At 39.8% G+C, this 12261-nt stretch overlaps 1 long non-coding RNA gene across 1 annotated transcript in view; it reads right to left on the bottom strand.

Annotated features, from left to right (window-relative positions):
• The window catches only part of LOC141949933 (uncharacterized), a 730729-nt gene extending 720191 nt beyond the window's left edge, over positions 1-10538 (bottom strand). The window contains exon 1 of the long non-coding RNA XR_012630895.1: positions 9789-10538. This is a non-coding gene — a long non-coding RNA (uncharacterized LOC141949933). The remainder of the gene's footprint in view (positions 1-9788) is intronic.
• Positions 10539-12261: the final 1723 nt, after the last annotated feature.

Below are 12261 nucleotides of genomic sequence, written 5' to 3' on the forward strand. Positions count from 1 at the left end.
CTGCTATGGACACTCCAAGTAGGACCTTATTTATGTAGAAGTCCAATTTCAAGAAGGTTTAAAATCAAGCAGTGGCTTGGTAGAACAAGAGGAGACATTTAGCAGATGTGATACCTCAGAAAAGTTTGAAAGAGTTAGAGTTGTTTGGTTAGGGAAAAGAAAGGAAATAGGAGAAGACAGTTGCAAAGACAATAGACTTCTCTTTATCCATCAGCAACAGGAAAAAGAAAACTAAAGCAGGGAACAGTTATAGTATATGTTAGGAAAAACAGTCTAACTGTAAGGACAAAGAAGACCTGGACTGGGTTATGAAGACAGGTGGTGGGGGAGATCTTGGAGAACATGAGCAGAAAATCAGGGCTGATATGGAAGTAATTCAGCTAGGGCTATTGTCTATGTGAGCTTATTCTATATTTACAGGTACACACCATCTGACTGTACTGCTTTCCTAGTCTAGTTCATTGAATGGCTCCATAACTTCCTTATGAGAAAGGAAAGATCAAAACCAAAGCAAGTTCAATAATGTATAGACAAACCTGGACTGGAACTAATCGTGAGTGTTTTATATGTGCTGCTCCATATACATGGAGAAGTACCCTAGTTCACCTGTGCATAAGCCTTCAATAATATTTTCACTCTTAAAGAAGCAAAGAATTCATTTCCCCCCAAATAAAATTCCTACTTATCATTGAGCTTCTATAGGTACCTTCAACCATATTCACTTATCTCATGCAGACAATCATTATTCCATGACAGTTCTTACAGTAATTAAATAAAAACTGTAGGACCATATTTTCATACTGATTTAAAATAAATTTATTTGGAGCTCCCTTTTATGTTTGTAGATCATTAGGTTTGCAGTTGTATAATACTCACTTTGCACAGGTACAATCATGTACACAAATAGGTATACAATTTGGAGTGATTCTTCAAAAGTTTAGCAGTACAGTGTAGATGATGTTGAGTCCTTGGAGTGAAAAAAATTAAGTACTCTGTTTTCAAATGTTATTTCTGTCTTTTTTTAATTTCAAATACTGTTTGACCAAAGGCAATCTTTCTTATCCTCTACATACCTCATGCTCTCCTCTTTCAGATAAAATAATAACATGCTTATCTCAGAAGTTGAAAAGTTGAGTAGTCTATAATGTACTTTGAGAACTTCTGAAGATAGATACCTTACATTTACGTGTATTACACTTGTTGGTTTGTTAATTGCTAATCTTTATCATTGATATCATCTGTTTCTGGAAGGTGTTTCAGCATCCTCAAAATCTGCATTTCATGGATTGTAATAACATTTTCAACAATACCACAACTAAGATGATGGCTTTTCTGGAAACAGTGATCAGTACAATGAATGACTTTGCATTTTCCCACAAGTTGATATCATAGCATGGCATATAACAGAATAATAGTAGTCTCCCAGTTTTCAGACAATCACCTCAAATTTCACAGTTCTCTGAATATTTGCAAATACACGCAATAGAACCCTGCCAATCTCTCCATCATGTATAAAGTCACTATATAGTTGTCATGGTTTATAACCCCAGCCAGCAACTAAACACCACACAGGCTCTTGCTCACTCCGCATCCAGTGGGATGAGGGAGAGAATCAGAAGGGTAAAGTGAGAAAACTCATGGGTTGAGATAAAGACAGTTTAACAGGTAAAACAAAAGTCGCACGTGCAAGTAAAGCAAAACAAGGAATTCATTCACCGCTTTCCATTGGCTGGCAGGTGTTCAGCCATCTCCAGGAAAGCAGGGCTCCATCATGCGCAACAGTTATTTGGGAAGACAAACGACGTCACTGCAATGTCCCTGCCACCTTCTTCTTACCCAGACTTTATATGCTGAGCATGACATCATATGGTGTGGGATATCCCTTTGGTCAGTTGGGGTCAGCTGTCCCAGTTGTGTCACCTCTCAATTTCTTGTGCACTCCCAGCTGCCTCACTGGTGGGGTGGGGTGAGAAGCAGAAAAGGCTTTGACTCTGTGTAAGCACTGCTCAGCAGTAACGGAAACACCTCTGTATTATCAACATTGTTTTCAGCACAAATCCAAAACTTAGACCCATACTGTGAAGAAAATTAACCCTATCCCAGCCAAAGCCATCACTACAGGTCACTTTATTTAATGAGAAAAGTGAAAGTCATGGCTGATGTGCTTGAAAAATAAGCAGCCTTTGAAGAGCAGTATTTGCATTTGTAGAGCACATCACTACTCCCAAGCCAACTCTTCATATCAATGTCATTTTTCTTGCACATTGAGTCAATGTTGTCATTCCTTGTCACCAGTTGTGGATGAAGGAGTACAAGATAAAATATTGAAAATGATGGAAACCTTTCAGCTTCTAAGAAGCATGAAAACTATACTTCTAGATCCATATGGAATGTTTGCCTATGTTTGATATGATGATTTTACCGTGCCACTGGTCCTGACAGCTTAAATAGCCTTACCCTGTGACTCCCTGACAGACACAAATGACAAGTCATTTAGCTGAAAGTGAAGGACAGAATCTTATGGATGAATACATATAATTTTACATCACAATTGCATCAGAAATATCATTCATTAAAAGAAAACCCTCCAACATAAAAACTTATGCATCTGGCTAGCCAAGGAGAAGGTCATTAGTACATATGCTTCTTCCTAGTCAGATCAAACTTAACCTATGAATGTTAATTGCCTGCTTTTTCTATTTGGATATCTGAAAAGTGTGTGTGCTATTTCCTGGGTTCCTGCGTAACCATAAGGTACATAACAAAATATACTACAGAAATCCCAAATATTCATGACCTGCATACTAATATAAAGTTCTATCCTGCTAAAAAAGGTAATTCAGAAAAGTTAAGTCGTTTATAGGACCATTTTTTCTACAACATCTGTAAGGCCATATGTATACCTATCACATTATTTTTTTGTCCAGACGTCTACTGTAAAACTGAGATTCTCTTTTTTTGATCTGTGTATAGATTTGGCACAGTTCATAACACTTCTGAGAAAAAGATTGCAATACCTAGCAATACCTAGGTGCTACCTAACATTTATTTGTTACTGAAATAATATTTTTCATCCACAGTGCACTTTGGCTAATATTATCATTTTATAGACATGAAAACTGAGTTGCTGAGATTATAAACTAGTTCTCCAAGGCACCTTATGATTTTATAGTACATTTACAAATGAATTTATGTATTCTTAATTCCTGTGAAGTATCCTACATACCTGACTTCATGTCTATTTTTCAAACACACTGTAACTCATAGCATTTATTTTAGCTTCTGAGCAGACCACAGACCTTCATACTTTATAGTTCATTGTGCTTTACAAAACACTCAACAAGTCCTCACTTTAAAAAACTTTATTGTCTCTACTCTTATTTTCCATGAAGTTAGCTTCTGTTCATTTTCAGATTTGCTTAAATCACATTCGGCCAGCCACTTGCTCCTTTTATGCTAGATAACTGTTAAAAGCCAAAGGATATCATGGATTCAAACAAAAGAGAATACACCGAATTTAGTTTATGATTCTTGTTTATTCTGTATGTTTTGTCATCACTGCAGATTTGCCTAAGCCTGATCTGAGACCCCAAATCCATAGAAAATCTATACAAAAAGAGCTTGAGAGTGGATGTATGCTATGAGTTTGAGTCATTTCTTGTTTAGTTCCAAAGTACTTGGCTCCCTGTCATCTATACACTGTGAAAATAGGTTCATATTCACAGAATTTCACAGAATCATTCAGGTTGGAAAAGACCCTTGGGATCATTGAGTCCAACCATCAGCCCTACTCTACAAAGTTCTCCCCTACACCATATCCCCCAACATCTCATCTAAATGACCCTTAAACACATCCAGGGATGGTGACTCCACCACCTCCCTGGGCAGCCTATTCCACTGTCTGACCACTCTTTCTGTGAAAAAATTTTTTCCTAATGTCCAGTCTGAACCTCCCCTGTTGGAGTTTAAAGCCATTCCCCCTTGTTCTGTCACTAATCACCTGTGAGAAGAGACCAGCACCAACCTCTCTACAATGTCCTTTCAGGTAGCTGTAGAGAGTGATGAGGTCTTCCCTCAGCCTTCTCTTCCTCAAACTGAACAGTCCCAGCTCCTTCAATCGCTCCTCACAGGATTTGTTCTCCAGGCCCTTCACCAGCTTTGTTGCCCTCCTCTGCACTCGTTCCAGAACCTCGATATCTCTCTCATATTGAGGTGCCCAAAACAGGACACAATACTCCAGATGTGGCCTCACCAGTGCAGAGTTATGCAGACATCAGTCTCAGCTAATTCAGATCATTCTTTTAGCAAGAAAACCTGGGTAGAAACAAGGGAGCCTGCTCCAAAATCTCCTTCCAGAAAGCTGTAGAGAGGAGAGTAGTTTTGTACCAGTCAGCAGAGTTGCATCCTCTATGAATTTTTTGTTCACAAGACAGTGAGTTAGTCTAGACTACTTAAACAGACCAGCAACCTTGACAGTGCTGCTACAGAGTACATGTCAGTGAGAAATTATCTTCCTGAGCAGAAAAAAATTAGAAAATCCAAACAGCAAAAAGTTTTTCACACTGGAAAATCAGATGAAGTTTTAAGTTTTCTCTTTATTTTACTTGGGGCTTTTAGGTGAATTAAATTTCAATTCATTAATTACACTTCAAAACAAAAATATTTTTGGGGGAAATATATATATTTCATTTAGAAAATAATGTTGAAAGTATTCTGTCATAATCTTCAAAAGGATTTTTTTTGTTCAAAATATGACATTTGTTGAAAGTGATATTTTTCTGTGTGTAAGAATAAAATTCTTAAAAAAATTTTAATAATATTTTTAATAGTATATGTGAAAGCATTGTTTTAGTTTATATTTCATGAACACTCAAAGACTGTTTTCATGCTGTCTCCTGCAACTGAGTCCTCTCTGTCCTTTGCAAGTGGAAGTCTTGCTCCATGTGGAAGTAACTCAAAGACTTCCTTGTATTTTCTTTCAACAAGTGATGTAATGGCAACTCTTGGCAACAAAGTTAGACAATCTCAAAATTTCAAATACTAATGTTTTCAAGGGTGTGTTTTTAATGTTATTGTCAAGCAATCCCACCAAAACACTGAATTACGCTATACCTTTTTTTCTTTTAAGATTATTAACACACTGAAAATCTTTCAAGTTCTCTGTTTTCAAAATCTCCAAAGTGCTGATGAAGTATTTGAGATGTCTGTCTTGGGGAAAATCCAGCTCAAATTTATTTAAATTTACTACTTATCTTCTTTGGAAACTTTTAAAGGGTCTGCAAACTAACTATGTGGAAGCTATTGCTTTGTCTAACTCTTACTCTATCCCCCCCTCCTCCAAGAGGTCTATGAAACATCCACAAGGTGGCATTAGGTAATACTGTTTTTCAGCATTCTTTGATAAATCTTTGTGCTGTGACTTCTTGGTTTAAGTTATTATTAATTACCTTGAATTGCAGTGTTATATGGATTTGGCCTAGTGGACAGTCTCCTAGTTATTAAATATGTTATTTATTTAAGTAGACCATAAGACATTAAAAACCAGTATCCGGTTCCAGTTTTGTCCAGGCTAATAGCAATATATCTGATTAAATAATTTAAAAAAAAAAAAAAAAAAAAGGCAGTGTATTATTTTCCACATGAGGCTCAATGAATTCCCACTGTCATCTGTTGAAACAACTCCATGGGTTTGAAATGTCATTGCATAAAGCCATAAAGAAATACTAAATATGAGTATACAAACTGCAACCAAGGCAAAACTCATTGTTTTAGAAAGTCAGATAATTTTATTAACTCATTAAAAAAAATTGTACAGGCACATTTGAAATGTGAATATACTCAAGAGATGACAACTTACTTGTTTTTACTTTCTTTCTCCCAGCTTGCACAGTATTTGATCCTGATCAGTATCTGATCCTGACCTGGTCTCTAATATGGGATGACCAAACTTCAATAGTTTCAATTACTGTCGTGGAAACTTGCGTACTTACTTCAATTATTGAATTTAACTGGAAAAATCATGACAAAAAATCTCTTTCAGACAGTACCAAAAAGTTCAAAATAAAAATAATGTTTTAAAATTTGCAGTTACTAAGAGTTTCCAGAAAAGTTTTGGACTAAAAAATTAATGTTTGGTAAGTTTTAATCTACCTGAGAGTTTTCCCTGTTACATATGTTTTTCTTGTAAGTGAAAGAAAAAAATAAAAATCTATTTAGTATTTTAATAACAAACCAGAACATGAATGCACTATTCCTCTGTTGCCTATGGCAGTTCTCAGTGTATCAATGCCAAGCATTTAAGTCATGAATTAAGCCTCAAAATCTAAAAAAAAAAAAAAAGTATGAAAAATCACAAGATATATCAAAACAATATGAATTTATTTTCAAATTGTTCAGTAGGATTTTGACAGTGAGATATATTCAAAAAATAAATGAAATATGTTTTTGCATAATCTCATATTTTCAAGAATGACACACTGAAGAAGAGCTTCTAATAGAATGGAGCAGCCATGCAAGAGCTATCACTTGTGGCAGGTAAATGCTACAGGGTCCAAATTCCAAACCTATATCTATTAGCACTGAATAACCTCTGATTCTATTGTTATGTTTTTGTTTATGCTAAGACTTTGTACATGTTTAGAAAATGAAACTAATATACTTTCAAAAGGCCTACCTAAAAGTGTATTAACTTCTATGACAAATGGGTGTGTATCTGGACCTTGGACAGAAAAGGGACATAATAATATAATAATTTAATGTAGAGCTTCTGTGAATAATTCAGGATCATATGATCCTGGATATAGCCCTGATCAATATAATCTAACTTCATTAGTCCTGTTTTGAGCAAGGGACTGAATTGCTGAGGCCCCTTACAAACTCAGTTCTATACTTCAGTGATTTATACTAATGAAGTAATAACAGCAATTACTTTTTTACCTACAGACAATTTCAAATCATTTATAAACAAGTAAGTGGTGATGTTTACACTTCAAGTGTTTATTATAAATCTCAGGTTTTTAGCACAATCCATGCATTAATCTTACCTAACGCTAACACCAGAAGCATTAATCTTTAACAGCACTATGTCTCTGGTGAAACTATAAAGTAAATATTACTTTAACAAACAGAATTAAATATAGTAAATGTACTGTGTGCCTAAGCAATGATTGGAAAAACAGTTTCTCCTCTTTCTAAACATGCTTTTTAACTGTTAAATTAATAATTTTTATGAGCATTGGTAAATTATAGTAATTTGGTTAGGTATTCTACAATATATTTAGTGTACACAATTCTGTCTGTTGACATTACATTTACAATGTATCCCTAGTTCTCTTGATATTTTTCCTTGTTTCTATGTAACCAGAGTGAAATCTGTGAATCTAAAACCCAATAAAGGTTTAGATTTGTTAAGTAACATTCTTGAGAGTGTTAATAAAAAAAATTAGAGGTGTTTATGAAAAAACCCTCCAGCAGGAAGCAATTCACAGCTTCTGTATATGTAGCCACTGAATATGTGATGTATGGAGGTACCCAGTAAAAAAATAATTAGACTTTTAAAATCATGTATTCTAAAGTAGATACATTGCATCCTAGAAGAAACAAAGACAGTGTTCAGTTAGATGGTCAGGGATACTGGCAATGGTATTCTCAACCAAAATAATCAACTCAGATTAGCTATGAAATAATGCTAGACAGGCAACTATAAGAGTAGTAGAAGTGAGACAAGAAGACAAAAAAGAAAGTAAAAAGCAGTACATGTTTAAAAGATAGTCAATGACAAATCAACTTTGTAACTGACTTAGAGTTCAAGAGAATGAGAAGGTCTACCGAGTCTCCAAGGAAAAAGAACAAACTATGTTGGATATGAATGTTTTCTATTAAACAAGTTAATATTAGACAAGCAAAGCAGAAAATTGGTTATTAACATGATTGACTCAATACCTATAGGTAAAGAGTTTTTAGAAAACTTTAGAAAAATGAAAAAAAGATAACTTCCAACTCTGTTCAGTAAGTGTATTATGTCAGAGGAATGAAGTCTTGTGATGCCTAGTTCTAAACTTTCAAAAAAAGAAATAAAAAAGATACTTCACAGTTTGCTAGTTATGTTCTGTTAAGGTGTTGCATTATGCTCCCAAATTCAGAATAAGATCACTGAAAATTATCTCTGAAAAACTGTTGAAATTTGGAGGGTCAGTGCATATCTATATTATAAAGAAGAACACCTAGTAGTATACTGTTACAGAGGCTCTCAAATAAACAACAAACCACCAAACATAAAAAATTAATTATTAACACAATTAACTAGCTCTCCATAAATTGTCCATGTCGCAGATGACACCAAGCTGGGTAGGAGTGTTGATCTGCTCGAGGGTAGGGAGGCTCTGCAGAGAGACCTGGACAGGCTGGAGCGATGGGCTAAGGCCAACTGTATGAGGTTCAATAAGGCCAAATGCTGGGTACTGCACTTGGGTCACAACAACCCCCAGCAGCACTATAGGCTTGGGGAGGAGTGGCTGGAGAGCTGCCAGTCAGAGGGGGACCTGGGGGTGTTGATTGACAGCCAGCTGAACATGAGCCAGCAGTGTGCCCAGGTGGCCAAGAAAGCCAATGGCATCCTGGCTTGTATCAGAAATAGTGTGGCCAGCAGGGACAGGGAAGTGATCTTACCCCTGTACTCGGCACTGGTGAGGCCGCACCTCGATTCCTGTGTTCAGTTTTGGGCCCCTCACTACAAAAAGGACATTGAATTACTCGAGCGTGTCCAGAGAAGGGCAATGAAGCTGGCGAAGGGTCTGGAGCACATGTCGTACGAGGAGCGGCTGAGGGAACTGGGGTTGTTTAGTCTGGAGAAGAGGAGGCTGAGGGGAGACCTCATCGCCCTCTACAACTACCTGAAAGGAGGTTGCAGAGAGCTGGGGATGAGTCTCTTTAACCAAGTAACAAGAGATAGGACAAGAGGGAATGGCCTCAAGTTGCGCCAGGGAAGGTTTAGACTAGATGTCAGGAAGTATTTCTTTACAGAACGGGTTATTAGGCAGTGGAATGGATTGCCCAGGGAGGTGGTAGAGTCACCATCCCTGGAGGTGTTTAAGAGTCGGGTTGACATAGCGCTGAGAGATATGGTGTAGATGGGAACTGGCAGTGTTAGGTTAATGGTTGGACTAGATGATCTTCAAGGTCCTTTCCAACCTAGTTGATTCTGTGATTCTGTGATTCTGTGAAATTAGAGGTTCAAATGTCTGTGAGAGGAGAACAGAACAACTTTCTAAGGTTTAACAGCAACCCAAAATGGAGAACAAAGCCCCATTCCCTAGGGTTTAACAGCAATCCGAAACGCTTTATCACTCACCTGACAAGTGAGGGCTCTCAACCTCGAGGATCTGCTCAGGGCAGCATCCCGACCCAAGGCACCTCGAGGAGTTTCCTTGGGCAGCGTCCTCACCCCAGGGGAGAGTCCTCCACCACAGCGTGCTGCTCCAGGGAACGAGCTCCAAGTGGCTCCCCAGGGGACTCCATTTATAGCCAGGCCAAATCTGACCTGTAGTCAATAGCAGCTCCCATTGGCCAAAGGCCCCAACTACCGCGAAGCCCTGAGAACAAACGCAGTCAGGAGCTGCCACACCTCAGCAGCCAAGAAGCTCTGTTTTCATTGGGCGGATGCACCTGCTGCATATACGTTTCCATTCTACCTGTCTTACTGAAAAAAAAAGGCAACAAAGTGAAAAGAACTGGAAATAGACATACAACCGCATAATACAGTAATTTGTTAAAGTTAACAATGAAAAGACATGTGTGGTGGTTTGACCTTGGCTAAATGCCAGGTACCCACCAAGTCGCTCTATCACTTCCCCCCCTTTCCCCTTTTTTTCTCAATAGGGCAAAGAAGGGAAAGAAAATAAGATAGGAAAACAAAACAACCCTTGTGGGTAAAACAACAGCAGTTTTAATATAAGCAAAGCGAAGCAAAGGTCCGCGCGCGGAAGCAAAAAAAAGAAAACAGATTTATTCTCTACTTCCCATTAACAGGCGATGTCGGGCCTTCTCAGGAAGCAGGGCTCTGATACGCGTAGCGGTTGCCTCGGAGGACCAAGGGTGACCCCACCCCCTTCCTCCTTTCTCCCAGCTTTATACTGAGCAGACGTCATATGGTATGGAATATCCCTTTGGTCAGTTCGGGTCAGCTGTCCTGGTTGTGTCCCCTCCCAAGATCTTGCCCACCCCGTCCCACTGTGGGGGGGGAAATGTCAGAAAGAGCCTTGGTGCTGTGTAAGCACTACTCAGCAGTAGCCACAACACCAGTGTGCTATCAACACCCTGCCAGCTCCCAGCATAAAACACAGCACCATGAGGGCTGCTACAGGGGAAAACCAATTCTGGCTCAGCCAGACCCGATACAATCTCCACCCCTTATTCCATACCATTTACGTCATGCCCAGGTCCCACATAACACTCATTTATCCATTCCGTAAGCTTTCTTCACTCCTCTAGATGTTCAGTGACTTGGCTGCCATCTGTCAAGGTGGATGTTCAGGACAGGAGCAGTATGTTTGACTGTTGAACTCCAGCACCGGCTAGGTTTGGGTCATCATCGCATGTATCTGGTTCACTCTTCGTCGTTCCTACTTCCTCCATCACTTCCTGCAACATACAACTCAGCTCACAGATTATTTCCCCCCCAAGGTTAAATCTCCTTGAGGCACACACTGAGTAGCCCCATTCTCCCGCATTACCCACCAAGTACATCCAGGTCCCTGAGCAAAAACAATCCCACGAGTGGGCTTGCCTTTTCCCAAGGGAGGAGCAATCCATACTGCCTTCCCCAGCCATTTCCCTGTGTGTACTACAGGGACCTTATCTCCTCCCACAGTATGAAGGGGTTTTGTTTGGGCAGGACCAGGACGGTTAACAGATCCTCTGGTATTAATTAGCCAAGTGGCTTCTGCTAAATTTATATCCCAGTGTTTCCATCCCCCATTGTCCAATGCTCTCAACATAGTCTTCAACAGTCCATTGTATCTTTCAATCTTTCCAGACGCTTGTGGGTAATAAGGGATGTGATACACCCACTCAATGCCATGTTTCTTTGCCCAGGAGTTTATGAGATTATTTCGAAAATGGGTTCCATTGTCTGATTCGATTCTTTCAGGAGTACCATGTCGCCATAAAATTTGCCTTTCAAGACCTAAGATGGTATTTCGGGCAGTGGCATGATTTACAGGGTACGTCTCAAGCCAACCAGTAGTTGCTTCCACCATAGTGAGTATGTAGCGCTTGCCTTGGCGTGTTCGTGGCAATGGTCCAATATAGTCAATTTGCCAGGCCTCACCATATCGAAAACTCAGCCATCGCCCTCTGTTCCAGGGAGACTTTACTCGTGTGGCTCGCTTGATTGCAGCACATGTTTCGCATTCATGAGTGACCTGTGAGATGGCCTCCATGGTCAGGTCCACCCCTCGATCACGAGCCCATCTGTACGTTGCATCTCTCCCGAGATGCCCGGATGTTTCATGGGCCCATCGAGCTACAAATAGCTCACCCTTGCGCTCCCAGTCCAGGTCCAGCTGAGCTACTTCAATTTTAGCAGCCTTGTCTACTTGCTCATTGTTTTGATGTTCTTCGGTGGCACGGCTTTTGGGCACGTGGGCATCTACATGACGTACCTTTAGAGCCACGTTTTCCACTCGGGCAGCGATGTCCTGCCACAGTGCAGCAGCCCAGATGGGTTTACCTCTGCGCTGCCAATTGGTCTTCTTCCACTCCTGTAGCCACCCCCACAGGGCATTAGCCACCATCCAGGAGTCAGTGTAGAGATACAGTACTGGCCACTTTTCTCGTTCAGCAATCTTTAGGGCTAGTTGGATCGCTTTTACTTCTGCAAACTGACTTGACTCGCCCTCTCCTTCAGTGGCCTCAACGACTTGTCTTGTGGGGCTCCACACAGCAGCTTTCCACTTTCGATGGTTTCCTACCACACGACAGGATCCATCAGTAAACAGAGCATACCGCCTTTCATCTTCTGGTAATTCGTTATATGGTGGTGCTTCTTGGGCACGAGCCACCTCCTCAGGCAGTGCTCCAAAATCTCTACCTTCTGGCCAGTCCATGATCTCTTCCAGGATTCCTGGACGGTTGGGTTTTCCCAGTCGAGCTCGTTGCGTGATTAACGCTACCCATTTACTCCAGGTAGCACTGGTTGCATGGTGTGTAGAAGGGATGTTTCCTTTGAACATCCAATGTAGTACAGGCAATCGCGGTGCCAAG

This window comes from Strix uralensis, chromosome 1 (genome assembly GCF_047716275.1).
Source record: "Strix uralensis isolate ZFMK-TIS-50842 chromosome 1, bStrUra1, whole genome shotgun sequence".
Classification (NCBI taxonomy): domain Eukaryota; kingdom Metazoa; phylum Chordata; class Aves; order Strigiformes; family Strigidae; genus Strix; species Strix uralensis.